Here is a 27,600-nt window from a genome sequence, read left to right as displayed (position 1 = left end):
TCACAACTGGCTTTTGCTTATGCCTGTTGCTTACCTTGTTCTCAACCACTCCACAAGTCCTGCAAGCATAACTTATATCCTATACAGTGACACATTACTGCATTTTAGTGCTGCAGCATGGTGGTCTGTTGTGACACATCAGCTGAGCAAAAAGTAGGACAGGTCATTTGCAAGGTAACATGGCTTTTAAGAAACCAAGCTGTGGAAATTTTTTCACTTCATGGTGCCTCTAAATGCCATAGTTACGTTGCATGGCTTACACAAGCAATCCCTCTCACAGTGCTCCAAGGCATTTCTGCACAGTGGAGACTACTCCAAGCACAAAGCAAATGTTCAGTGATTCATAATGTTTTGTCTTCAGAAAACAGACAAAAATATCTCTTCACCTTGGCCACAGGTTGACCAAGCACACACATGAACAAACTCTACCCACTGGTTTGGTTTTAGAGCCAGAGTCAAAGCAACTACAAGGGACAAGATATTCCCAAATGATAAAAATTTGTACCTAGGTAACTTTAACAGCAAACAGCTGTATGGATGTGAGTGTGCTTATTAATGTTGTTTTATTCCACTACAGAATTTACAGTATTCAAAACTGTGCTTCAGATGTATTTGGTTCTCAGAAGAACATACCCACCCTTTCTGTGCACAGCAGCACTTGCAGAACTATTGCTCAGTAATGCATAAATTTCACATGCAGAATCACATGCAACAGCAGAAATAACCTGCACTGTCTGCACTGGCAAGTGGTTGCCTTCAGAAAAAGAAAACTTACCCAAGCACTTGTGCACAAAGACAGCTACAAGGTGTTTGTTAAGACAGTCTGCTTACTAGTGGCCAGTTATTCTGAGTTGCATATTCAAAACTTGTTTAACCAAAAATATTTGTCATTCTTTTTTGTAGTAAGAATTATAAATAAGGATGTCTACTGGAGATATGGTACAATAGAGAATTCTGAATATTCTCTTTATTGAGAAGATAAAATTAGGCAATTAGACCAAACTACACTAGCACAACTGAAAAGCTGAGCAATTTTCATACCACAATTGATTTCTTATCACATGGTGCCATTTAAGGGATTAGAACAACTCACCAGGGTAATATCAAACTTGATTAGAAGCCAAGGGACCTGATTGTTATCTCCATAAAGCCAGACAAAACATAATTGACACCAGCAACTCTCAATTTTCACCAGTGTAACTAAAAGAAAAGTCAAGCACCTTATCTTTCACTTGGGTAAGTCATTTTCGTATCTTTGAGTGATTAATAGTGATTGTTTCAACCCCCTTGAAAATATCAAAGACAGTGTTTCTGGTATTTTCACAGCTAGGTGTGCTGATATTACATGAGTCATGAGTGCCTTCATATAAAGAACAGTTCACACAGCAAACAAAAGCAATATCTTATGTAAACTTGGAGAAAACCTTTAACATGCTCAGTAAACATTTAAAGATAATGGGATGAAATTTTCCAGATACCGAGGTATACAGGGGAGGAAGCGAGATCTGGGAAGCTTTTCAAGTTCTCCTGAGATAGGTATCACAAATCACAGTCAGGGCTGGATTCAGGGCTGGATTCATCTGAACTCGGACATCTACAGTGCAGGTAAATATGCACAAGGTTGTTGGCTAAACTACCTCTGTACATAGTGGTTAAAACAGTAACTTAGTAACAGAAGGATAAAAACTGTCATATATATGAATGTGTCCCCAAAATTACTTCTCCTCTTGGGATGGAGGAGAGGGACTTCAACCAGAAACCTCTGAATTGTATTTAAACTTGAAAACAGAAGGAGCCAGCATCAACTGAAATGTGGATGAGGTATAATATGCAGTGAGGGTGAGGTAATCTGGGGTTATTCACCTCTGCTGATGAGCTGCTGCAAAGAGCTCTTGCAGAGCAGATGTTCCCCGCAGAAATAATGAGTGTCCATAAAAAAACAAACAGCATGTCATTACTTCTCAGCCTGTCTTCCAATTTTCTTTGCTCACCACCAATAACCTGCTAGCCTACCTTCTCCATTTTCTATAACCTTATTCTCCTTTTTATTCTAGTTTATTTTTATCATCTACTGAGTATCACAAATGAAAGGTAGGTAACAAATTTATTTACCTATATGAATATACTTTTATAACTTCAAACACTGACAGATGAGTTGGTTAAAAGACAAACTTCCATGAAAAACTTTGTCTAAATTTATACTCTGTAAGAGTAATACAAACGTTTATACAATTTTAATTATATTTCAGTCAAGGCTTGCTCTAAACAAATAAACATCTATAATTCACACCTTGGAGAGGTTGAATACCACTTGAAAGGATGACTGCAAACTAAAGTAAAACTGTTTAGCCAATTTTCCTTCTCTGTGCTGAGTGAGCTCCCAGAAGGAAAACCACCTGCAGACAAAATCCAGAACGATTCAGTTTTTACAATGAGAAGCACTATGAGAAGCAGCTCTGCTGTTCCAGACAGCTTGAAGGCAGCAGCATCCAAGGGCCCAGCTAAGGAAAGTCCCAGGGCCTTCTCTGGAAGCAGAGGCTGGCACACTGAACACCCTTCCCAAAGAGGGGCTGAAAGCAACAAGCTGTGCCCTCCATTGCATGACCAAAACCTCCAGCTTTGGTCCTGCACTGAGCACAGCCCTGGCCCCTTTGGCTGCTGAAGCCACATTTCTCTGCAGTTGGTGACATGTCCAGGGGGAATCTTTTTAGGAAATTTTAATGGTAAAAGGGTAAGTACGTCAGCCATCAGCCTATGGAAAATGGACCTAAGAGACACCTGTGTGACACTTTCAATAGTGTCCTTGTCCTCTGCAGCTTATGGCTTGGGAGAGGGGGTTTGTGTCTTGCATATAATTTTTGTCCTTCTTGGATCAAAATATGCCCAATATATGAGTGTTACATAGAAGAAAAAAAAAAAAAGAAAACCACTTTTGTATCAAGATGCTAGCAACTAAAAAAGCTATTACAGCCACTGGAAGCCATGAAGATTTAATCTGCTCTGACCATGCTCTGTCCTTGTGCTGCTGATTAGACATCAGAGGCACCATCTTCACAGAATAACAGAATGAAATCCCTCAGGAAGTCATATTGCTTCTCCTGTAGGAGCAGACAGAAATTTTCTCCAGAACCATGACTCCCCACTGGTTAATTACATCTCACTAGTGAGGCCCAACAGCAGAACTTTTAACTTCTTTTATCATATTTCTCCTGGCCAAATTGGCTGTGAACCATGCCCCACAAACCAGCAGCACCAGAAAGCAGGAGGAACGGACACCGAGGTGATCCTGCACTGAATGAGCCATCCCAACCAAATTTCCACATATGCTATGACACCAAGCAGGAAATCTCCATGCTGGCAAATTCAGGAGCAAAACTCCCTATTTTCTCAGCTGGCTTTCATTTCTGATGCCACAGTGATGATTGCACATGGTACAGCAGTGGCACTTCTGCAGTCACATGCTGCTGTTGCTAGCATAGCAACCCAAAATCAGTGTGAGGCTAGAAAATCTCCAGAGCTGTGCAGTTCAACAAAACAGCAGGTCCTTTGGCTGCCATCTACACCAGTAAGTGAACAATTTCAGTTGTGGTTGTCAGTCCTTCCTGGAAGCAGTGCTAATGGGCCACAAATAACAAAATGAAGTTCAGCTGCTAGAAGAGGAGCACAGCAATCTGTTGAAGGAAGGGAAGGGAAATTATTGTCATAAAACATTTGGATGGCCTTGTGAATTCTGCACTGTACAGAACAGAGATCACACCTTGTCCTGCCCTACACTTCTTGCTGTTGCTAAGACAACTCCATCAATGGAAAAGAAGCAATGCAAAGTCCATTGGAGAGAACTCCAAACGGGATGGACTGGCTACTAGGCTTTGCTAGAAGACAAAGTGTGTTGGTGCAAAGGGCAGGATGGCTGCTGTGGCTCTGGAAGACTGACAGGAACTCAACCAAGTGCAGAGACAATGGGGATACAGTGGGAATATCCCAACAAACAGCAGGGGCTCCTTGTTCCCAGAAATGCCACTTTGTTCGTGACTGAGTCGGGCTCTGGGAACATCACTGGAGCTCCTAGGAGCACCACCAGGAATTCCAACAGCAACATCTCCTACCCAGACCACCTATCTCTTCTCATTTCTGCCTGGGGTATTCCAGCAGCAAGGTACCTGCCCAGGCTGGGAGTTACTGAGCCTTTAGGGAAAGCTTTTCCCTCCAGCACTGGGATTGAGGCCTTGTCCCAGGGTAAGACAAAAATGACACATAGAAAGCACGTGCAGATAAAGGAGATCACAAAGTAGTTCACAGTGTGGAAAGCCCTTTGCAGGAACAAAATCAAACACCATGAAAGGATCCACAGTCTGGCTCTCCCCATCAGTTTATTCTAGATGTTTCATCCCACATTTGCACAGAGGCTCTCCTTCACTGGATGCTGGACTATTAGCAGACCATCTTTCACAGAATATTACTTGGATTATCCATCTGAAAGTCAAAATCTGGACCCTACAGTGTATCACAGGAAATTGCATCAGTGAAGGTAATAATTTTATGCTTTCTGAAGGAAAATATCACTATCCTTGAGGGAAGCACACAGAAGTGCATACCTGACAGAGCTCATCTAGACTGCCTTAGGATGCTTCAGTGCTTAACATAACACCACTGACTGGCCTTCCTATACCAAATTTATGATTTCAGGTATAGAAGAAAAAGCAGATTTAAGATTAGCAACAGAACACATTACAAGAAGGCAAACCTCTATAACTTATCCTCTCAGGCACTGACTGCCTAAAGCAATGAACTGCAAGAACTAAGGGAGTGAAATCTGACAGCCTGTTTACATTCTGAGGTTCATATGCATCCATATCTTTGCACAGATAAAATATTACACTGTCTCTTAAAAGACCTCTTCCCAACTAGGAAATACAAATCAAGCAATTGTCTCTTCTCTACCACCACTTTGAAAGACACTTAGGAAAGGTTTTCATTTCACTCCCAGAGATCTCTGATGATGCTCCTTTTTGGGAAGAGAATTCCAGCAGCTCATACATCCTTAGGTCCTACCACTGGGGGCTTGGTCACATTCACTGAGGTGACTGGTAGGTACCTGCTGTGCTTTCACCACCTCCATCACAGTGCTAGTCATTCCTTCTAGGAATTTCTCCTATTTTACTACAGCACCTCTAACACAGCATCAAAAACATGTGCACTAGTACCAGGATTGGGACATGACAGACACATGTCTAATTGGTATGTTCTAGGGTTTAAGACTTCCTATTCTTCTCCCTGCTCACGTTTCACATGGCTCAATTAAATGGCAGAATGGGATACTGCCAAATGTTTCTTTCTGACTGAAAAAGAGACATCTATTTAAAGAATGTTGTTACACTAGTCACATATCATCACAAAAAATGAATACCTATAATTACAATATCTGTGATTATACCAAGTCAAACACAGGAAAAATAAGCACTTCAACATTTTGAGGAAAAAATTGTAACCTGTATTATCCACATTCAGGCTAAAAATTCTGGATCTTGTCCCAGCCTCAAATAAAATATACCCAGCAGTAATTGAAACACCAATGAATTTGATTATAATCTTACCAGACTCTAGCTTTTGCATTCCTCAGCTATGTGGCAAACAGATGGAAAAATCCTATTACATGCACCAGGAGACAAATTTTTAAGGTATCTCTGCAAACATCAGTTATCTTTACACTTAGATATTTCTGGCCTTGGAGCTTGAGCCCTATTGCATTACATTTGTGAAATATTTGGCCATTCATTCATAATGCATTTTGACAGTGGCAGTGGAGCTGCTGATCAAAAACACTGCTGGGCTCGTGGGTTTGCCTTTGCATTCAGATGGTGGCAGCCCTGGCTTCCTTCTCCCCTGATGTCATTTGTGAGGGTTTGAAAGTTTGTCCACGAGGAGCTGAGCAGCTGGAGGCAGTGGTGGGGACACACACCTGGAGTGAGCCAGAGCCTGGTGGAAGGCTTTACATAATGCCATACAAGGCTATACATATAAGGTTATACATCATTCCAAAAATCCCCTCCAACACCTGAGAGGGTGCAGAGGCCATCCCAGTTCACAGCAGCTCCCTAACACCAGAGCTGGGCAGACACATCCCTCCTGTAACAAGCCAGGCAGAAATGAGAAGGGATAATTGGTCTAAGGAAGAGGTGTTGCTGCTGGATCTCCTGATGAGGGAGCTCCCAGTAATGTTCCTCAGGGCATGTGTCAGCCAAGAAAACAGTGGCATTTCTGGGAACCAGGAGCCCCTATTGTTTGTTGGGGCTATTTTCACACTATTTTCTCCAGATTGTGCTCTGTCTTCTTGTAGCTTGTGGGGCTGTGGTTACCCTTGATGGGCAGGTGTGGAACACAGGGTGTGGGAGAATTATGCTATCATTTGCCCTCAGCTAGAAACCACAGGTTTCCCTCCCAGTGAATGACATGAAACTCAGTCAGACTGGCTCTTTCTCCGTAAGTTACCAAGATGCCTTTATATTACTTGTATATAGCCCTATTGATTTTTTTTCAGTACTTAAATGCTTTAGGAAAATCAATGTTTCAGCAAATAGAGTGGAGCAGAAGTATCATAGAATCCCATTTGCCATTCCAGCATCAGAGATCATGGTTAAATTAAAGGAAATAACTTTTACGAAGTGGGATGATGGATTTTGAGAAAAACTGCAGAAGACACAGAAAATGGGTGAGTGGAGAGACATGAAATTAAAAACAAAATAGAAAAAGATAGGCTGAAGATAAAGATAGTGGCTGTGGGACTTAGTTAATTTTAGCAATCCAAAACTTAGTTGTCTAGTCCAAGATAATAATTTTAGTTCTCTGCATGTAGTGAATAGAGAGCAGGAGCCATCTCCACAGAGGATTCAGCCTAAGGCAGGACAATGCATCACACATTCCTTCACCTATCCCAAAGTTTACACTCAGAGGGGATGAGTAACTTTTATGTTTCAACAGCACTGCACTTGATAAAGGATCATGCATTATTTTGAGTGCTGTACCTGTTTAATAGAAGGCCCTCTAACTCAACATTTTTTGTTTTGAAGATAAGAATCATTTGGGTTTGTTGGAAAAATCTGACATTTCTTGTGTCAGAGGAAATATTTCCTTGTATTTGCTTATCACCAGGTCCTGGTCTGAATATTCAAATAATTTACGAGCACAAAAGCTATTTATTTGTTGTATTTTATTAATAATGGGCCAAACTTATCACTAGCACAATCTCATGTATTGCCATTCACTTCTAAGTTGCTACATATGCTTACACAGCAGGGAATTAGGCCAGCTACAGACAAATGCTTCATTACTAGTCAGGTCAGACAATAAATCAGATCTTCTGTTTGCAAAGTACTGCAATTTGTGACTAATGACTGGAAGAATTGGTATATAAAGTCATTATCAAAACTGGAAAGCAATTATCTCCTAGATGTACAAAACCTCATCTAAAATTTGAACTTCAAAAGAGGGAAAAGGATGGCAGGTGGAAAGGCTTCCTGCCTACTACATCTTTCTCACCCATACCAGGAGTTTTGGCAAATTTTATACAGGAGGACATTCCAGTGCCCCAAGACCCTGAACATTTCTGACACTTCCCAGTCACTCTTAATTTCCTCAGTGACCTTGCCAACTTTTAGTACACAACCAGTTTGCTGAGTTACCATCCTTTCTGCATTGCTCATAACACACATTGTCAAAAAAGATAAGAAATATGATCACATCTACAGCTTCTAATTAATACACAAGTGTTCTAAATAATTTGCTTAAAGTGTCAGTCACAAAGTAGGACAAACCTTTACGGCCAAGTTTCAAAAAAATCTAATTAATTGTCTCTCCTCTGCATTTTAAGTGATGAGTCTACTGCACATAACCACAGGTGACCTATTATTTCCCACAAAACAATCACAGCCCAAAGGAAGTCCCCAAAGATATAGTACTCATGGGATGTCTAGTCCACCTCTTTCAGAACTGGAGCAAACACCTCATACTGAGATTTTCTGACTATGAAATAGGTGAGCTTTCACAATTTTACCCAAGTTTGTTTCCCTTACATTCCCAGAAATTCCTTATTCACTGCTGAGATACAGCACACCAACTTCAGAAAGATGAGCCTTCCCTCATGGGAAGTTAGGTGTGGGATCAGAAGTTGGTTTATAACAGACCCCTAGTTTCAATTTCAATACAACTGTTTGTTCCTTGTGAAATGACTAATACTAACCACCTAAAGCCAGTTGGCTGAAGTGGGGTTAGAACACTTAGATGTTTAAAAATCCTTTTATTTTATAATCTCTTATTTAGTGTGTACATCTTACAAAGAGCAGAGGACACAGAAAGCTTGCTGAAAAATATGGATTACTGCCCTACCAGTGCAAGTCCAAAAACAAAGCCCGGGCTGGACATGAACTGAGTATCATATGCTACTTCACAGTTACAAGGCAGTGTAACTTCTGGAGGTACCCATCACACCACGTGGAATTGAGCTGCTGTCTGCAAGGTGCACCTTGCATGCCTCCTGTATTACTTACTATTTGGTTTCTGCTGAAGATGCTCCTTGGGGAAGACTCTTGCTCTGTTCATCAGAAGCCTTCAAGAGACATCAAAATGGGGAAAAAAAAAATCACTCTAGGTCAATAGGAAAGTTCTTTGTATTATAGAATAACTATTAAAATTCCAGTATGCTTTTTCACACAAGCACCGGTCTAGATTATATTTGAACTACCTTTACTATTAATTTCTATTTTCTAGCATAGATTTTCTATTTATTTCATTGCCTGAGGTGCAGCTTGCACTTCAGCACAATCTTTGGGCCAATGCAGTGCTGGGAGAACTGAACACTCTGAGCAGCTTTCAGACGTGTTTGCAGTGGCTGTCCTGCCACGTCTGTGGCAGGATGAAGTTCTGGGCTTTAAAAGTCAGAGAAAATGAAATTTTCAGCTCAGAGGATTAGTGACTCCAAAACACTAAAGGATGCAATCTTTAAGACAGTGACCTGTTGACAGCTTAAGTGCTGTGTGCCATAAAGGGTGGGGGTAAATAACACTTTCTAATTTCTCAGAATTGTTTTGATGGGGGAATTACACATGCTTTGGAAATTCTAGTGGACATGAAAATCTTTCTATAACCTTTCTTAGGACAGTACAGAGAAAAAGCAATATTAGATTAAATACTCATAAAATATTCTAAGAGCACAATAATTAAAGTAACCTTTACACTGCTATCTATTGGGTATATTTTACTCATTTGTTTAGAGTACAAATAGTGATGAAAATTGATTTTTTCTTCAAAAGAGCATTCTGAAAATTTAGCAAATGAAAAGATATATTTTAGTATGCAGTTAGATGTTTTCTCTCTTTATCTAACTATTTGCAGTTAGATTTCTTTACTACACACTTTTCCTGAATCTTGCCAAATAAATATTCATGCTCAAGACAGGTGTGAGAGGAAGCACATATTTGATTGATATCCCAGAAGAATGAGATTTTGGCTGTGAAAATGTGATTAGACTGATCTCTTCCCATCCAGAAAAACAAAATGCATTTATAAATCAAAGTTACTATATAATTTGGTTACAGGTATTCAATGGAAAAACAATTCTCATTGTCACTTATATATTTATATTTATATTTTAAAAACTATTGATTCTGAGGGATGAGGAGGGTATCTCTCTGTGCTTCATTATTCCAGGTGACATATGACAAATTATGTTTTTCCATGGACTTTCATAGAGTCTCTTTCAGAGAAGACTCCTCCTTCAGCACTCAGCTGTTAATCCATTTTTTTTACTGGAAGAAATGCTATAGCAGAGGATGAAAAAAGTGCCTGTGAGCATGTTAATCATGGAGTGATGGATGCTGCCATTACAAGGAAAGGTTAGACAACATCCTCAGCAGTTTTCACCACTATTTACAACACAGTGCCAGTCATCCAAACTAAGGACTGATCAATGCACAGATTTCAAATTAATTCAACAAGAGTCCTCTGAATGTAATGGCAAGTCTGATGGCATTCATCTGTTTTTATTTCCCCTCCCTCTTTCAGCACATTGCTGAAGTTTGAAGATATCTGAAACTTATGAGACTTTAGAAAGAGATTGAGTCATTAGAGAGAGTCCAGAGGAGGGCAGTGAAGATAGTGGAGGGTCTGGAGAGGAAACCACATGAGGAGCCGCTGAGGTCACTTGGTCTGCTCAGCCTGGAGGAGACAGAGGGGAGAGCTCATTGCAGTCCAAAACTTCCTCGAGAGAGGAAGAGAAGGGGCAGGCACTGATCTCTTTCTCTCTGGTGCCAGTGACAGGACCTGAAGGAATGACCTGAGCTTGTGTCAGGGGAGGTTTAGGTTGGATATTAGAAAAAGGTTCTTCTCCCAGGGCGTGGTTGGGCACTGGCACTGGCACAGGCTCCCCAGGGAAGTGGTCAGGCACCAGCCTGACAGAGCTCAAGAAGTGTTTGGACAAAGCTCTCAGCCCATGGTGTGACTCCTGGGGATGGTCCTGTGCAGGGCCAGGAGCGGGACTCTATGACCCTTGTGGTTCCCTTCAAACTTGACATATTCTGTGACTCATGGTCAGACTATCAATGACAACTTCTTGCTCTGGCTCCCTACACACAGCCTTTCTCATACTGGCATCAACCACTACAAAACCCACCTAAGAAAGCAGAGAAAAAGGCAGTAGCCAATATACCAAAACAGGAAAAAAATTCACTTATCACCTCTACAATTTCTTCTGTGAAATAGTTTCACAGAATTCTTGCCTGCTGCATTTTCAACATGACTTCATGAATTTTTACTGGAAAACATGTGAATTCTGGAATATGGGTACACTGCTTATGGAAGCACTATTGTGACGTGAATCGAAAAGGACAAAATTTTTAGAACTTCTCTGAATGCACCTGTCTTCATAAATTATTTGAAAGTAAATATATCTATTGAATCAAAGAGCAAGCAACAACTTCTACATATTATTCTTTAATTATTGGTTTGATTTCCATATATCCCTATTATTGTCAGCTGTAAAAAAAAAATCACACCTGAATACTAAGAAAAGAAACAATTAAAGTAATTATCATTCTAATAAAATCATCTTCTTTTAAGTCCAGGATTGCATAGTTTATTTCCTTTATGCTAATTTATTCAGTCATTAGAAGGATCAGTATTAACTTACCAGTATTTTAGTTCCTCTAAGTGATTTAACTGATATAACTAAGCACTGCTGCTTTTTAATAAAAAGTATAATAAAATTGTTCTGCAGCAATGTAGATCTTAAATAACCTGGGCAATAGATGTTCCTTTCCATCTCCATTACTGATTTTATTAACATCAGTGTAATTGCCCTGAAGCAATAAACAATGATCAGAGTTTTACCTGTTATATTTCTTTCCAGTATTGAACACATAATTTTCTAGTTAGCTGAAGACAAACCTCCTTGTTCTCTAATCCATCTTTTCAGGTTAGTCCAAGTATTTTCTTGAATAATACTTTTAAAATTAAACCAGCCAAGCTGCTACCTGACAAGTCCTCTTTTGTGGTCATTTAAATGACCATAACTGAGTACTACTGTGGTCTGAAAATGCTTTTCTTTGCTTTTCAAACCTGTTGTGAGACGCTCTCCTTCCATAAACAAACACTAACAGAATTGCCAATGTACTGCTTCACCAAAGGCTTACTGGAATTTAGTAAACTCATTTAGTGTTTTTCACTTGCAGTCTCAACCCAGCCAATCATTGCACAATTACTCAGTGTACATATTGCAGTGGTGCCTGAAGTGGGGCATGGTCATGTCAAGCATTCAGAGATCATGTAGGGTGAAAAGCACAGAGCCGGTTGCAGTTCATCTCCCTTTCCCTTTATCATGGACAATGAGTCAACAACACAGAAATAAATTGCAAAGAAAGAGCTGCCAAGTAGTCTTGTACATGAGATATTTAAAACTAAAATAAACAGAAAGGGAATCAGGTACATTCTCAACAACCATATGCAACAACACACTCAATTCAGGTACTTAATTTGGGTGACAGAAGGATGGTATTTAGGTCATAACACAACTCTCATGTGCTATGAAGTCTAAATGCTATCAGACCACATCCCTGTCTTCAGCAGGTACCCTAATTTTAGCAGGTTTCCTGCTATCACTCTTTGAGCAGATCCCAACGAGTTTCCCTTTCTTCCCTTTTGACCAACATACAATGTTAATGCTTCCAATCTCTTCTGAGACAGAAGCTGACATTTGCAAACCCTTCTGCCTTCTGTGTGGCTACGTGTGAGCAGACTTGGTTGTATCCAGAGGTATGTTCCCTTGCAACAATGCAGGACAGCCTTGCAAAATGAAAGGATTTATTCAAGAATGTGGGGGGAAAAGAACTAAACTAAAGCTTTCATGTGCATCCATGGCTGCGAGTCCAAGTGCTCCCGAGTCTGGGGCCTCCTGGGTAGCTTTTCTTCCTAGCTGACAGCCTCCTCTTCAATTTTAACTCTGATCCAGGGGTTCACCATCCTGTTCCTGGCACCATAAGGAAATACCACTAATATTCCATTACATAATATTTAATGGAATAATATTCCACTAATATTCCATTAAATCTTCAAAGAAATTCTCTTCACGGTTCCCCATAATTCCTCCATTTCAGGCCAGAAACGCTTACTATCCTTTACTTTTCACCTTCCTCATTTAACAGAACTTAACTCCTCTGTCCACTCAATCACAGTGCAAAGAGAATAGAAAAAATGTCTCCCAAACCTACTTAGCAAAAGTAATCCCCATATTCTGCACCAGTTAATAGGAATCTTTCCTGGGGAAAGACCTTATTTGATTTTGCATTGTAAATTATGATGTCCTACCTATAAAGTTTAAAGCAAAGAAACACTGCCAACTCTTCTTTTTCTTACTTGCCACTATGCACTCTCCATTAAGGCAGAAACACTACCATACTTACCTTTTGCAGCAGGCCATACAAATCCCTTTATCAGACAAAATATGACAGGCCACTTTGGCTTTCTGGTTCTCACTACTCACAATAAATCCCACAACACACTGCAGCCTTAAAAAAACCTTCTCACAATTCTGTGTTTCATGCATGAGGTGTAAGAATCACACAGAGAGAGGCCAAAGGCATCCTTTTGCACAGGGGCCTCCTCATTTGTATGCAGCAGACCAGATTCCCACCAGTTTGTACCTAAATGTCAGTCCTAATACGTAGTTATCACAGGAAGATAGCCAAGGTGATTTATCTTAATTATGAAGGCAAAATATTGCTATGTTTCATGAGCAAAAAGGCACATTTTGACCCACTTCTTTTGAAATAGCCAAAACTGCTGTTCTTTCATTTCAGCAAGCTATGTGTTGCTGCTAAGGGCACCAGCACTTAAAAAAAGGTTCTTTGGATACAGTCTCCTAGGAAAGCAGAATATTTAGAAGTGCAATTTCTCGTTGGCTGTCAATCAGGAAATGTCCATAGATAGTTCATAAAATCTTTGTGAAACTGAGAGTTGCAAATTATGCTTAGGAGCACTGTTGGACACAACTTCTAGATCTCAAATTTTCACTGAACAAAGACCCAAACTAACTCATAAAATGTATTTATTTTGCTGTATCTTCATAAAGAATTATCTGGTCATTACCTTACCAAAATTTTGAGGTCAGTGGGAAGAAATCTCTTTGTTCTCTGTACTGACCCCCTTCCTGGAGCCAAGAGACATGAAAACACACCTCAGGAAAATGTATCTCCAACTATTAATTCAACCATTGTCTTCAAAACCCAAAGTACGTTAAAAAAAACTGCAAAGGAATTAAAAACAAATATATTAAAAAGCCTCCCTACCAACTACTAAATTTGAGAATAATTAGGAACTTTGAATAACATTCTTCAGTCTCACAGGAGCTGTAGATCAATGCAGTAACATAGGTCCAAAAGCCCAAAGTGAATTTTTGAGGAAGATCACAGTTTGTCTGATAGCAAGGGGCTTCAAACCCTCCGTCTCCTCCAAGAGTGTGGCTCCCAGCAAGGAGGAAAACTTTCCCAAGTGAAGACAGCTTGGCTGAATTCACCAGAGAGCTGCTGTGTCATCACACAAACTTACAACAGAACAAGCAACAAGCAACCAGCATTTCTTGTCTCTCATCACCATGACCTTCATCTGTCCACTTCCCCTCCTAGAGCCAGAATTGCCTTGTTTGAGCCAATCAAAGGGATCAAAGGATTGGTTGGGCTGGAAAAGACCTTCAATCATAGACTTCTGCCATCAACCCAGTTTTGCCAAATCCATCCTTAAGCCATGTCACCAAATACCACTTCACACATCTTTTAAATACCTCCAGGGATGGTGACTCCACCACTTCCCCAGCTTGTCTGTTCCAAAGCTTTACCATCCTTTACAGGAAGCAACTTCTAATTTTCAGTTTAAATCTCTTCTGGTACAACTTGAGGCCATTTCCTCTTGTCCTATCACTTCTTACCCGGGAGAAGAGACCAACCAACACCTGGCTACAGTCTCCTCTGTTGTAGAGAGCAATAAGATCCCACCCTCAGCCTCCTTTTCTCCAGGTTAAACACTCCCTGCTCCCTCAGCTGCTCCTCATCAGACTTGAGCTCCAGAGCCTTCCCCAGCTCCATTGCCCTTCTCTGGAGATGCTCCAATCATTTTGTTCTTATGGAGCATAAGCAATGCTACTTCACTGTATGTAGAAAGGTTCCATCGATGCTCAGACTTTGGAACAGGTCTTGGTTACAGCAATGCATTGTTCACACCTTCATTTTACCTTTATAAAAACAGCTCAACTGGGAACAAAGACAATTTCCTTTAATCCAGTCCATAAGCTGTCCCCTTTGCCATTGCCTTTTGTTGAGCAGCCATTCTGATTTTTATTGCAATCTTACAAAAAAGCATTTGCATGGATTTTTTCATACTTTTAACAGTAGTTCAGTCATTTAAATCCATGGTAAAAGAAATCAGTGTTCCAGACCCCCCAAGGCCACCATGATTCTCATGCAAAGTATGTCTGCCTATTTCACTAGTATTTCCTAAGAATAGTTACTATCTGCCAATTTACACACAAATCCATCACCAGTGGGGAGGTCATATGCCAACAGCATATTTCTCTGCTGTCTTTAATTTAGATTTACAATAGTATTTTTTTTTAACAAATAAATACAAGTTGGCAAAATACTGGTCATACTGTAAGGAGTTTCATTTTCCTTAGGGGAAAGTAGATGCCAAGTTGTGATAGAGCGCCAGGAGGCCATAAAAATGGAATTATAAGTCCACAGATATTCCATAGTAAGTTGAATAAATAATTTTTCTTTCCCCCGCCAGGGGGATTATAGCTGAATTGCTGCATCTGCAAAATCCAAAGTCCTTTGCTGCTACAAAATTATTTTCTACTTGGGTCCAAGGTTTATGGTAGTTGGCTTCCCAGTCACAGAAAGCCATACATTATTTACAAATCTTTGAGTATAAGTCTGTTATGAATACATTAACTGTTCTCTTACCTTCAGAACTCATTAGCAACAGGAACAAGTCTTCTAATTTCCACTATATACCCCTGCACATGCTGAACCTGCTGTGCCACTCAAAAGTGGTGTGTTTCCAATGCTAGCCTTATTTTAAAGAGTGAATTGAAAAAACAAACTGACTATAGGGGAAAAAAAAAATCTTTAAAAATTCTCCCAAAGCATGTTAACCCAGTAGGTAGATATCTACCCACTGGTCTTCGTGAACTCGGCTTAAATGCAGGGATTTATTGTCTGCAGACATTTTAGCCTTGCTTCTAAGGAAATGGAGGATTACAAAATCACATGGTATGGCGTTTGTAAATCCTTCCTTCCTTAGCCACCATTGAACCTCTTGGCCAGTTTTAAGCAACTTTGATAGCTGGGTTCAGGGAAGAAAGAGGTCTCAGAGGCAGAAGTCCTGAGAGGTCTTGTGAAAATTAGAGGCTGGCTAGGTACAGAAGACAGAGAGGAGTATTTTGCCCATCCTGGGAGGCAACAGTCTGTTGTCTGTCCCCACACACCTAACTGACATCAGCCACAGCCTGAGGTGATGTCTACCCACCAGGCTGGGAAAATAAAGCAAATATGGCATGCTGCAGAAGCTGAGAGGGATTAGAGGAAACCCACGTTCTCACACTGAGGCTGGTTGGTTTTTCATAACTCTTTTCATAGACAACATTGGTGAGTAGAAAACTTATGTTTTAATTTGTAAGGCAAACATGTATGTAATTATGAAATAGTATACTCTGCCAGGCTGGTTATGTGAAATAGGCAGAGTCTGGTCATATGGGGCCAAATAGTATAAACTGGAGTCATTCCACCAAATTCAGTGGAGAAATGGCACTCTGCCCTGGAAAGGATCACAGACCTCATGGAAACCAAGGAACCCTGGTGAGAAGTGAGACTGAGATGGGCTGGGGACCTCCTTTCCCTGCAGATCCCAAGAGCACAGCGCCATGGCTTGCTTGTGAGCAGGCAGGATACTCTCCCTTCCTGGGCTCAGCAGCAGCTCATTCAAAACCCTCATCAGAGAGGCCACTGCCATGTTATATTGGAGCAATTTAGACCAGAACTGTATGGGAATTCTTAATTGCTGTACTTCAGCTCTGCCTTAGTGTTTTTCTATGGACTGCACAAAGCTTTTATAATTCTAACCACATTTTACATAGATATAGATATATATACATTTCTCCTCAATGGTAAATTCAGTCTTATGTACTGAAAAAGCAGAGTGCAGTGATCTGCTTTTAGCTGGTTAAGCAGTCTGAAGAGATCCAAGAAAGAGAAATCAAGAAAAATAGAACATTATTTCACTCTTCAATCAGTTTGCCTAGTTACAAGGCTAAGGCTCTTGCCAAACAAAAACGTAATATCTCTACTAAAATTAGGATATTAGTTCTAATTACCAGGCACATAAAAATCTTAAAATCCTGGAGCTGAACTGATAATGTTGCTATGGAAATAAGCTTAATTACTACGGACCAGCTAACAAACTTCTCAATGCTGCTATCTTTACAAGCTACCTCCGCTCCTGAAAATTTGTGGTTTTTTCCTCCCCCAAATAGGACTAAATATTGCTAGTGTTAACAGTAATTAAATTCAGACATTCCAAGTCTGAGGCTATTCTGAGAATTGCTTCACAGAAACGAAGGCAAGAGAAACACCAAGCGCAGTGCTTCGGTGTAACAATTCCAAACAGTCAAACCCCCATTTTTATCAATGTACTAATTCAAACACACCAGGCAATGCAAATTCCCCCTGTACATAACAATGAATGCATGCATGCTCATCCCACACATTTTTCCCCCCCTCTCACACAGGAGGAAAATTTATGAGAAGGAGAGCCAGGCAGCAGAGGCTTTTCCTGCACTCCCCAGACTTTGGTTTCCAATTACTCCTTATGAATACGTAACTGTGCGTAGGGAGACACACGTGCATGTGGATATATGCACGTGAATGCATGCACACAAGAAAAAGATCATTCATGAGCAGACTCTGGCATTTTGCTTCCCCACAGCAGGAAGCCCCATGCTGGAGCTCAGGGATGGGCAGCTGGCAGGGCAGAGGAAAGGCAGCAGGGCTCCAGTGAGACCATGACTCCACATGCTGGACACTGCAGAGTAAGGGCTCCAGAGGGGAAAAGCTGGGGATGGAGGGGGCAGAAGACAGGCAGGAGACCCTGGCCCAACCCAAGAACTGCCGAGCTGCAGGGGCTGAGACAGAGCTGGCCCTGCAGGTCTTGCATACCCCAACAAGAAGAACTCTACTCCCTGTCCCTTTCTGAAGGGACTTTAGTTCCCTGGTTGTGCCTATTCATCCTGCTGGAAAGACAGCCATGCCTAAGCCCAGCTGGGGCAGTGACACGCGATGAACATGAACCACCGGCCACCAGCCCACAGGCTGCAAAATGCAGATAGTCAAAGTGAACTCCACAAACATTCAGTGGCTGAAAATCCTTCCTTTCTGCAAATTTTCACTGATAGAAAAAGAACTCAGATTTATCAGATAAGTTATGAGCTATACATCATGAATAATTTAAGCAGTGTTAATAAACAGCTGAAATCAGAAAAGCCACAAGGAGAACATTTTACAATGATCCTTGTTGGTGGCTTACAATACAAACTAGATTACATCCAATCTGACAAAAGTCACTCTGCTGACTTTAGTTTAATTACTCCTGATTTCTACCAGTCTGAAAGGAAAATAATTTGTTTCACTTCCCAAAGGACAAAACTAGTGCTCAGTTCAGAAACGTTAGCTTTTTTAAAGATTCTTCATTCATATTATTTTCCAAAGATTTTCTTGAATCTATTTAAAATCAATGTATGCTTGCTAAATTGTATACAGTAATAATTCAGAGATAATTGGTCTCAGAATAACTTTACCAAAAAATTGAAGCAAAAATGCCTCTAAAATTCTGACACTCTGAAACTGCATTTAGACCAAAGAAAACATTTTTTAACTGGTTTAATGTTGAGGAAATACATTTGCTAGTTACTACATATTTTTTCCTTGGTGAAACCATGGAAGGTACATCAGCCCAGAGGAACTTAAGCCCCGAGGAATGAACCAATTATCTGGTCTGACCTCTGTATATGAGGAGTTATTAAATTTCATTCATTAGCTCCCTAATTGAGCCATAGAAGTAGTGACTTGCTTCCAGTTGGAATTTCAATGGTATCAGCTTTCAACTATTAGTCCTTGACAGTCCTTTCTTCACCAGTCTTTTACTGTCACTATCCCTTTATGGCTGAGTTTATATATGACATCAAGCCACCTCTCAGGCTTTCTTTGAGGTGTTCAGTGCCTGTAAATGTGTTTTCTTATTTCCATGGTTATTTTTTGCACCTTCAGTTTTTGATGTTCTTTTTAAACAAGGATATAAATTCTTCAAAGAAAGGCAAAAAACATCTATTTTTTTTCTTCCCTGTAGTTTGTACACCTAGTGACCAAAATAGGCACTTAGCTATAACCTCACTGAAATGCTTCAGCTTTCCACCAAATATCTGTAGAGAGCAAAAGCAGCATCCCATAGAACTTGTTTCTGTAGCCAGGTGGATTGCCTCAGGCTAACTGGCCTCATTAAACATAAGCAACGCTTCTTCCTCTAGCTTAGGCTTCCTAAAGGATACTTGGTGTCTCTATCTGATGCAGAGGATAAATTCTGCTGGAGACAATGTTGAGTATCCCATACAGGTGTGTGATCTGTATGATAAGAAACAGACTCTGAAAATACATCTGCAGAGTTTAACTTCCTATTGTTTTTAGCAGCACAACTGTTGACACCAGTGCAAAAAGCAGGTGCTGCTTAAAGAGTCCAGCAGCGCCAGCAGCCACCTGCACCGGGGGGATTCTCAGCAGCAAATCCCCTCATTTGGTCCAGAGAGGCAGCATGCACTCCATGTGAAAGGAAGAAATGTGCTCTTCATTAGTTCAGCTGCTGCTCCTGGAGCAAGTCCTGAGGTCACACACAGCACCCTGCACATCCCTGCCTAAGGAGAGATGACCAGGAGGAAGATGTATGCTGCACCAGCACATCAAGTGTCCAAAGAGGCAGAAGGCAGGCTTAAACCACACTGGGTGTCATGCAGAAATCTTCAGGTTAGCTTTTCATAAGCTACTTCTGGACTCTCCTCAGACACTTACTAGCTTATAACTCATTAGTTTATTTCTTATTAGCACACTAATGCAGCTCTCCAGCCTGAGGCCTTGCTGTGGTGGGGGCATTCAGCATATCTGCGGCAGCAGCTATGGGAAAGCCCAGCCCTCTCACAGATCTCACAGGAAATGTGCCCCAGTAAATAAGGGGCAGGAAAACCCATCCCTGAAGGAAGCAAATACCACCTGATCTCCCCCCAGGGCCAGCTGGGAGAAAGTCTGTAATGAGCTCTCCAAATGTTTCCGCTCACAAGGCTGTAAGGAAAAGAGGAGCCAGACACTTTTCTCAGCAGTCACTAACACACTGAGCCAAAAAGTGAGTCCTCCCTGCCAGCTGCTGAGACATATGTAAAGCAGTCTCCATAGTCTGCACAGGTAAGTCTTGGCCCAGGAGCATGACATGCACACCGGCTCTGGGGACTGGGCACAGGTGACAAGGAGGTAAGGAGGACACATGCTGGTGTCCTGCAGCTGGTAAGGAGGACACATGCTGGTCGTGCTCCATCCCCACCAGCGGCCATCCTGCCCCACACCACAGCCCTCAGACTTTTGCAGAATGAACTCTTCCAGCACAGGTAAGGGCACCCCCAGCCCACACACACCAACTAAGTTTAAGTAACCCCCTGAAGCAAGAAACATGTGACGTGCCTTCCCAGCAAGAAATCAGTCAGGTTTGAGTCCCGCATGTCTCTTTCAGATTTGTTTCTGCTAACACTGCCAGCCAGCCCTCAACTGCTCACAGGGACCTCTTTCTCAGCCCCTGTTCCCACAAGAGCAGCAGCCACCCAGGCTTGCACTCAGGCTGGGAGTCCTTGTCCTCTCTGGAGGTGCAGCAGCTCCACCTGCTCCCTCCTCCTTAAAACAATCATGTAACTCCCAGCTCCCCACCACGCTGCTCGCTGAGTGATGGCACCGCTCCCAGTGCATCCCGAGGGCAGTCCCTGGGAACAGGGACTCACATGAGTGGCATCTCTGCTCTCCCAGGGCACTCTTCTCCAACCTATTTGTGCTTTCCCAGAGGAAAAAAAAAAAACATGCTGCAGTGAGGCAGCTGAAAAGTAACAGAATGAATACAGGGTGGGAAGGGGATGGGGGGAGTAAAACTGTGTCTTTAACCTTTTTCTTGACTTTTATTTGGCTTTGAGTGCTCCACTATGCAACTTTAATAGAGATTCCCTGCAGTGGGGTTACATGGATCTGTGCAAGCACCTGCAGCGTCAGCAGACTTGGAGAGGAGGATGGAGCATGCCTTCTTGGAGACTTTTCCATAGAAAAGTTTCCAGGGCTCTGACATCCCCACTGAGATGACAGGGCACCAATCTTCAAAGGCTCTTCAGAACTCCCTATATGGAGCTGAGTTTATTTACTTTAAGGACATTCATCCCCTACGGCAAACAGGGAGCACAAGGGCTCGAGCTGCTACAAGAAAAAGGTCTGCTTGCCATGACCTTGCATCCCCTGAAATTGTTGGAAAGCTTTCTGAGACAGCTTGGAGTAGTGCACTGGATCAGGCAGCTAATTATAAAACTTGACTGGCTTTGCAAGCATACCTGACTCCCATGGAGACTGCCAGCAGGACTCATAGGATTTGTGATGCATACAAACATCAGCTGGTTTTCAAATGATCATAATATCATTTCCCCAAAATCTGTAGCATGCTGAACCCCCTGTTGTGCAAACATGATCAGGCCATCAGGTTCAAAGTTTCATATAGTTCCCATCTTCCCAGGAAAGCATCCCAAAAATCACTTTAAATTCTAACATTTCTTTTTCCACTTTCTTCTCTCAAAAATATTGTTTAGGGAATCTGTAAAACCTCTAAAATCAGGTTGTCATCTTTGGACATGGGCCATGTTTGGAATTTCTCATCTAGAAAGGTAAATGTTTCACTACATGCCGGCCACCTAAATCCAGGAAACTGTGTAATGAAAAGTATTTTACAATCTTATCTAAGGTTGCTGCCTCCCATATACTTTTTAGTTGACATATTCATTATACAAGGGGGATGGAAAATATATCCACCTAGTCAGTCAGTCAAAAAAGGATCAGAACAGCATAAGTCCACAGCAGATTTTAGCTTCTGCCTGTTCCAGAGAATAATAGCTGGCTGCAAGTAATGGATTACACATGCACACAGAACACAGACAACCATGCAAAACGAGTGGCCTGATTGTCTAAGAAGATGTGGGCATTCCCTTAGGCTATATTTTTTTCCCTCTATCTACTTGCATAGGCAGTACTGAGCAGAATACGTGGTATTGGAAACTATTACATTCTGAATGACTGATGTAATTGCATTTGAATCTTACCACGACCTCTACATATCCCCAGACTCAAGGCAAATTTAACCAAATGGACTGCTATTCCATTCACCTGCAAAGATGCTTCCCAGATGAATTTTCAAGTCCTTTAAAGTGAGCATAATTTCATGATTCCCTGGTTGCCACCCAGTTTAGACTCATCACAGCACTTTCATTACCGCCCAGCCAAACAGCAGACAGTGTTTGCAAATGTTGTAATGGTATTGCAATACCCTGTATGAAGAAGAGTCAAATGCAATATGCCAGAACTCACCCCAGCCTGATAAATAATACCAGCTAACTCTAGCAAAACTGACAACTCATTTAAGTGCAAAGTACTTTCAAAAATGTCTTATTTAGGCACACAGTGCAGTGGCTCAGAAGTAGCAATCAGCAATAGGATACTTACGAGCTCAGACCCTGGTAGGTGACTGAGGAGCCTGCACAAGCAGCACAGAGCACTGCTGCTCAAAAGTGGAGCAGCTGCCTTGGAAAGATAAGAGACAGAGCCCAGATGGAGATGGAAGCATGTCCTACCTGGCCTGGGCCCATAGCCCCTGGAGGCAGTGGAGCTGGAGCAGGGAGAACGGGCACTTGATAGATTTTTGACTAATGGTGATACAGAACCTGAACTGAGGACTCCCCACAGCCACTCAGAAATCCAGGATGGATGTACAGGCACCTGTGCCCAAAGCACGTGTGCAGCCACTCCTGAGTCCCATGGTGGCAACAGCCTTTTGGGAACTGGGGCCAGGTAAAACTACCTGTGAGCTCTCAGGGTGCCCTGAACAACAAAGTAGAAGAGGATATGCCTTGGTAAACCCAGACACTTGGAGTACTTGATTAAGTCTAGCCCTAGCACTCTTTCCTTCTTTGTAATGCACAGAGTGCCTCAAAGAACAGGCTGCTGCATTTCCTTTAAATTCAGTCCTTGTCTGCAGTATTTATTTGAAAAACCCCCTTGATGGGTGAGGAACAAGGAGAATGATGGCAACCATAACAGTGACCTCTGCCTGAGGGAAAGAAATCCTTTTGATTAAATGGGTTAAAACTGTTTTTCAGCAATGTTAACCTCTGTCTTTTAGGGATGCCATATAAACAGCCAGAAGAAAAGATATAGTTATTAATGATCAAAACTTTCCAGGCTTTCAATTAATGAATGAAAGAAAATGCTAGCTAGTCACATCTATGTCCTCTGAAAGATTCCAAAGAGGGAAGAAATGATAGGACATTTCCAATATTTTTTGGCTGAAGAAATTGAGCACAAGAAAACTAAAAATCTTTCAAGTGACTTTGAATATGCCTGATGAAACAAAAGCAAGTACAAATAAAGTCTGGAGGATTTCTGTGCATGCACCTTGCATTTTCTATTTTGCTTCTGGAGTTGCCTCAAAGAGTTTTTTGGGGTTTTTTGTGGAGATCAGAAATACAAATTAAGAAAGAAATCTAACAAATGTTGTCACCAGTCTTTTCAAAACCAGATCACAAACTGCATCACTGGATCACCGCTTTCATTACAAATGCTTCATTCCAGGAGCTCACACCTTCCCATTATTCAAATTCTAAGTTGCTAAAAGAGGATGGATGTCCAAAGCACATTTTGTTTTCTTTTCCTCACACACTTTTTTTCCAGAAGCTGCTCTGACACAGCAGATACAGACCCAGAGTTACAAGGGCAGAGATGTGCCTCCATTCCTCCTCTCCGCCTTGCAAGGTCTCCCGAGACCCTCAGCATGGGGACACTGGACTCTGGGCTTTGCACAGAGCCCCTCCTTCAGGACCCTTAGGTACCATAACAGCCCATGAGCAGAACAGTTGCTGTCATCCCTTGGATTACTCAGGACAAGACCTTTTACCCTTCAGGATGTAAATTACCAGCTGTCAAGTGGCTTCAATGGCACTGGGCTCCAGTCAAGAAGCGCTATAGAAATGTTAATCAATTCTAATCAATACCAGATCCTGTGTCTGAAATGAGCTGCTGGCAGCAAAATGGCAGCAGCAGAGCTGAGGTTCTCCAGCAAACACTTAGAGTACAAAGGGAAAACCACTGGCCCCGAAATATCCCTCCCATGTAAAAGCAGGCTGGCAGGAGTGACACTGAGGAGTTCTGGCACAGCAGGTATGAACTTGAACCAGCTGGCAAAGGGAATGGGTTTTGATTTCCAATACCATCCACACAATTATTTTCATTAAACAGGATCCCATGTCAAGTCCTTCAACCTGTGCTCCTGGGACCCTCAGCATTGGCCCCAGGGCAGCATCTCCCATGGCAACTCATTCCAAACCCATGGAAAACAGAGCATGTGGTACCTGGGTGGGCTTGAACCCCTGAAAACACTATTGACTGTTTCATTTCAAGGAGGGGAGAAGACAGGCTGAGAAGAAAGGTTCATTATTCAGTGGAGGAAATGTGACATGGCCCAAAACTGAATAACAAAAGTACACAGCCAATAAGATACATATTTTAAAAGTAGCAGAACAAATTTTATTCCCAGCAGAACAAATCCAGACAGAATTCAGGGAAGGAAGACAGAGCAACCAGACACTCACAATACGCTCCACACAGTACACTGATGGACAATAAACCTGTCTGAACCAATATAACAAATTGGATGTGGCTTCCTGCATCTTTCATGGGCCACCAGCTGCCATCTGTATGTTTCCATATTCATCTATCATTATCTCATACTTATTATAATTGTCACAAGCTTCATGAGAACACCCCTCACAGTGATCCCAGCCTGTCTTCCACATTAAAGTCAGTGTCAAAATCAGAGTCCCAATGGACTGAGTCTTTGTTATTTCTAGTTCTGGGGACAGAATCCTTTTTTTTGACACACAAGAAGGAAATGAATTTGATATTAAAATGTTCAAGAAATAATATTTTACTGTAGTATTTGGGAGAGTAAAATATTTTTAATAGCATCAAAGTATTGCTTAATTTTGCCTTTTACTTGCATTTTTGGTATAATAATTACCTTTTTTTAACCTCCCCAAAATCATAAACAAAACTATATTCTTTTATTTTGAACCTCCAGGGGTATCCTGGTCCAGTTTCAAAATATATTTGAATGTTCTATAAAACTGAAAATTCATCCAAACTTAAGAATTGTGAGTTAGGCCCATCAGCATTTTCTGAGGGAAAAAAAAAAAAGAAAGAAAGAATAAAGAAGGAAAAAATAAACAAAACCCCACACCAGAAATATGTTGGTCAGCTCCTGAAAATATGTGCTTTTAAGGAGTCCCAGCAGGCCTGGCAGGAGGCATGAAATAGTAAATGCTTTTAAAAGAAAATAAACCTAATTATCTTTCTATGCATTCATATCAAAAGATCCTTAATTTTTTGCCTTTCTTACTTCAAAACCAGAGATATATAGATAGAAAAATTGGGTTTACTTATAAGTTAACACTGAAATTTCAATTCATAGCTCTGCAATACAGTAGGATGCTCTAAAATCAGAAATCTTTAACAAGTTAGTATTAGCTGTGAAGTGTTACTAATTCTGAATTCCTGGTGGTTTGCCATTTTAAATTATGTACCAGATGAGATCAGATGAGGGGTGAGGTTTTTTCATTGTTTGCTCATTCTTGGGTATTTAAGAAAGTAATTTTTTAATTTTCTAAATGATCCTAGGTAAAACAGTGTAGAAATTGAACACACAAAATATTACAGTAAAATACAAAGAGACACAGTATTGTATCTTCTGATAAATAGCTCTCTTATTAAATGTGCATCCCAAACAGAAATTAATGCAAATCAATTTTCTTCTGTAAGATATAATTTCATTCATTTCAGTGACCTGAACCACATAAATAATCATCAATATTTTACCCTGACACCCAGACATCCATTACAGGATCCCATCCACACACTCTTCTTCCAAGCAAGGAGCTCAGTTCTTCTGAATCAATTAATCTCTGTTTACTTACATGTTCCCCCATCCATAACAGCACTGATTTAGTAAATCCCTTCCAAAACTAAATTTCAACATTAAGCATAGAACTCCGACCTGTGATCCGGCAGAATTCATCAGTGTCATGTGGATATTCCCCAGCTACAGGAAACAGGAATTGATTCAGCTCAGGTTTATTGCTGGAAGTGCTCCCCTAGCACACAGGCTGCTCAGCTCTGCTGAAGTATGTGGTGTGCACTTTACAGCTCAATAATGCAATGTACTCCTAAAACCAAAGAGTTCCAGTTCCTGGCTCTAGCTGGTACTACACACCTCACACAGACCAGTGAGACTTGCTGATTTGAAAACAATCTTTCCACCCTTGTGTATAAAACACACTGAACTAATAAGGAAAGGTCTAACACACTTCAAACTACTTTTGTTGTCCTTATCCTGGGGCAAAGGTGGGCATAGCCCAAAATAAGGACTTGGCACTCTGCTGACCTGAAGTAGGAGGTGAGGACTCAGCTGATTTGCTGCAATAAGTGTAGCTCACTAATTTTCCCTGAACACGAAGGAGAGGGGCAAAACCAATTTTAGGGGGGAAAAATCCCCACAGAGCAACAATAAATTGCTTAATGTTATGTTAGTGTTTTTCTTAAAGAACTTTGCTCTGGGAGGCACGAGATTAAATAAGAGTGAAAGCTTTCAATTAAATGACATAAGCTTCTATTCTCCATGTCTGCAGAGGAAACTTCCCAAGAGCTCAGAAGACCTCCTGCTTCAGCATGTCACCATCCTAAAAAATAACTGGGATTATCACAGTCTAGCTTAAAAATTAGATTTTGCAAATTTTTAGTAGCACACTTTGCGTCAGGGTTGGATTCAATCTCTCTTTGGTTGTCTCTTAATCATATTTTTGATTTCTTCACCATGAGCACTAGGCACTTGACTTCCATCTCCAGTGAAAGTTGTGCTATAGGTGTCTGTATCTGTAGGAGGGACCACACCAAATCTGCAGGACTTGCAGAAAACTGCAAGATCTACTCAAGTTACCCCTGCCTTGGTGGAAAAAAGGTAAAGTGTCATAGCCATTCACTCCCACAAGTAAGCTCTTTTTGTTCATTTATTTTGAGAAAGCAGATTAGGTCAAAATTTGTGACGGTCAAGAAATTGTTGAGTGCTTCTTTAGCTCTTCCAACACCAAAACCTGAAAGGAAATGTTAAATTCTCACTACCCCTAGAACCAGGTTTCCATTTAGTCAGAATTTGTATTATCCTTTTCAAATATACACACCTCAGCTTGATTTGATACTACCCAGTCACAAACCCAACTTCACACTGAAATACCTCATCAGTAGCTCTTCAGAAAATCAAATATATTGAGGCACTCCAATTACCTTTAATAAAATTCTTGTGGTTTAACTTGGAACAAAATTTCAAGTTTTCAACTCTGGCAAAAGAACCTGAAATATTGCAGGACTTTGTTAAAGTCCCTGTAATTCTGTGGAGAAAGAGGTTGTTCCCTTGGATTAGAAACCCATGTATGACCTGGAATAGCAAGTAGAGACATCCAAGTGCTAAGTGCAATTAACACCAGTGTTCAAGAGGGCTGTGATCCAAGAAGTCCTGACAAACCCAGGTGTGGGCAACAGCATATCCTGCAACACTTGTGTTTCTAAAAACCTTGGGCCCACTATGGAAAGGCATGTGTACCTTGATCTCCTCATGGGATCTGCTCTGCAG

At 41.2% G+C, this 27,600-nt stretch overlaps 2 protein-coding genes across 3 annotated transcripts in view; both read right to left on the bottom strand.

Annotated features, from left to right (window-relative positions):
• PAN3 (poly(A) specific ribonuclease subunit PAN3) overlaps positions 1–27,600 on the bottom strand; it is a 550,273-nt gene that overhangs the window by 197,599 nt on the left and 325,074 nt on the right. The gene's annotated exons all lie outside the window — the stretch shown is intronic.
• Positions 1–27,600, bottom strand: part of MTUS2 (microtubule associated scaffold protein 2) — a 262,673-nt gene that overhangs the window by 194,236 nt on the left and 40,837 nt on the right. Inside the window, exon 3 of one of the 2 annotated variants that reach the window (XM_030234714.2) lies at positions 8,544–8,602. The exons of the other annotated variant lie outside the window; for it this stretch is intronic. The gene's annotated coding sequence lies outside the window, so the exon portion shown is untranslated. The remainder of the gene's footprint in view (positions 1–8,543; positions 8,603–27,600) is intronic. 2 annotated transcript variants of the gene reach the window in all.

The sequence above is a fragment of the Serinus canaria genome, chromosome 1, assembly GCF_022539315.1.
Source record: "Serinus canaria isolate serCan28SL12 chromosome 1, serCan2020, whole genome shotgun sequence".
Lineage (NCBI taxonomy): Eukaryota > Metazoa > Chordata > Aves > Passeriformes > Fringillidae > Serinus > Serinus canaria.
The sequence above is the reverse complement of the archived record's forward strand: the minus strand, read 5'-3'. Positions and strand labels throughout refer to the sequence as shown.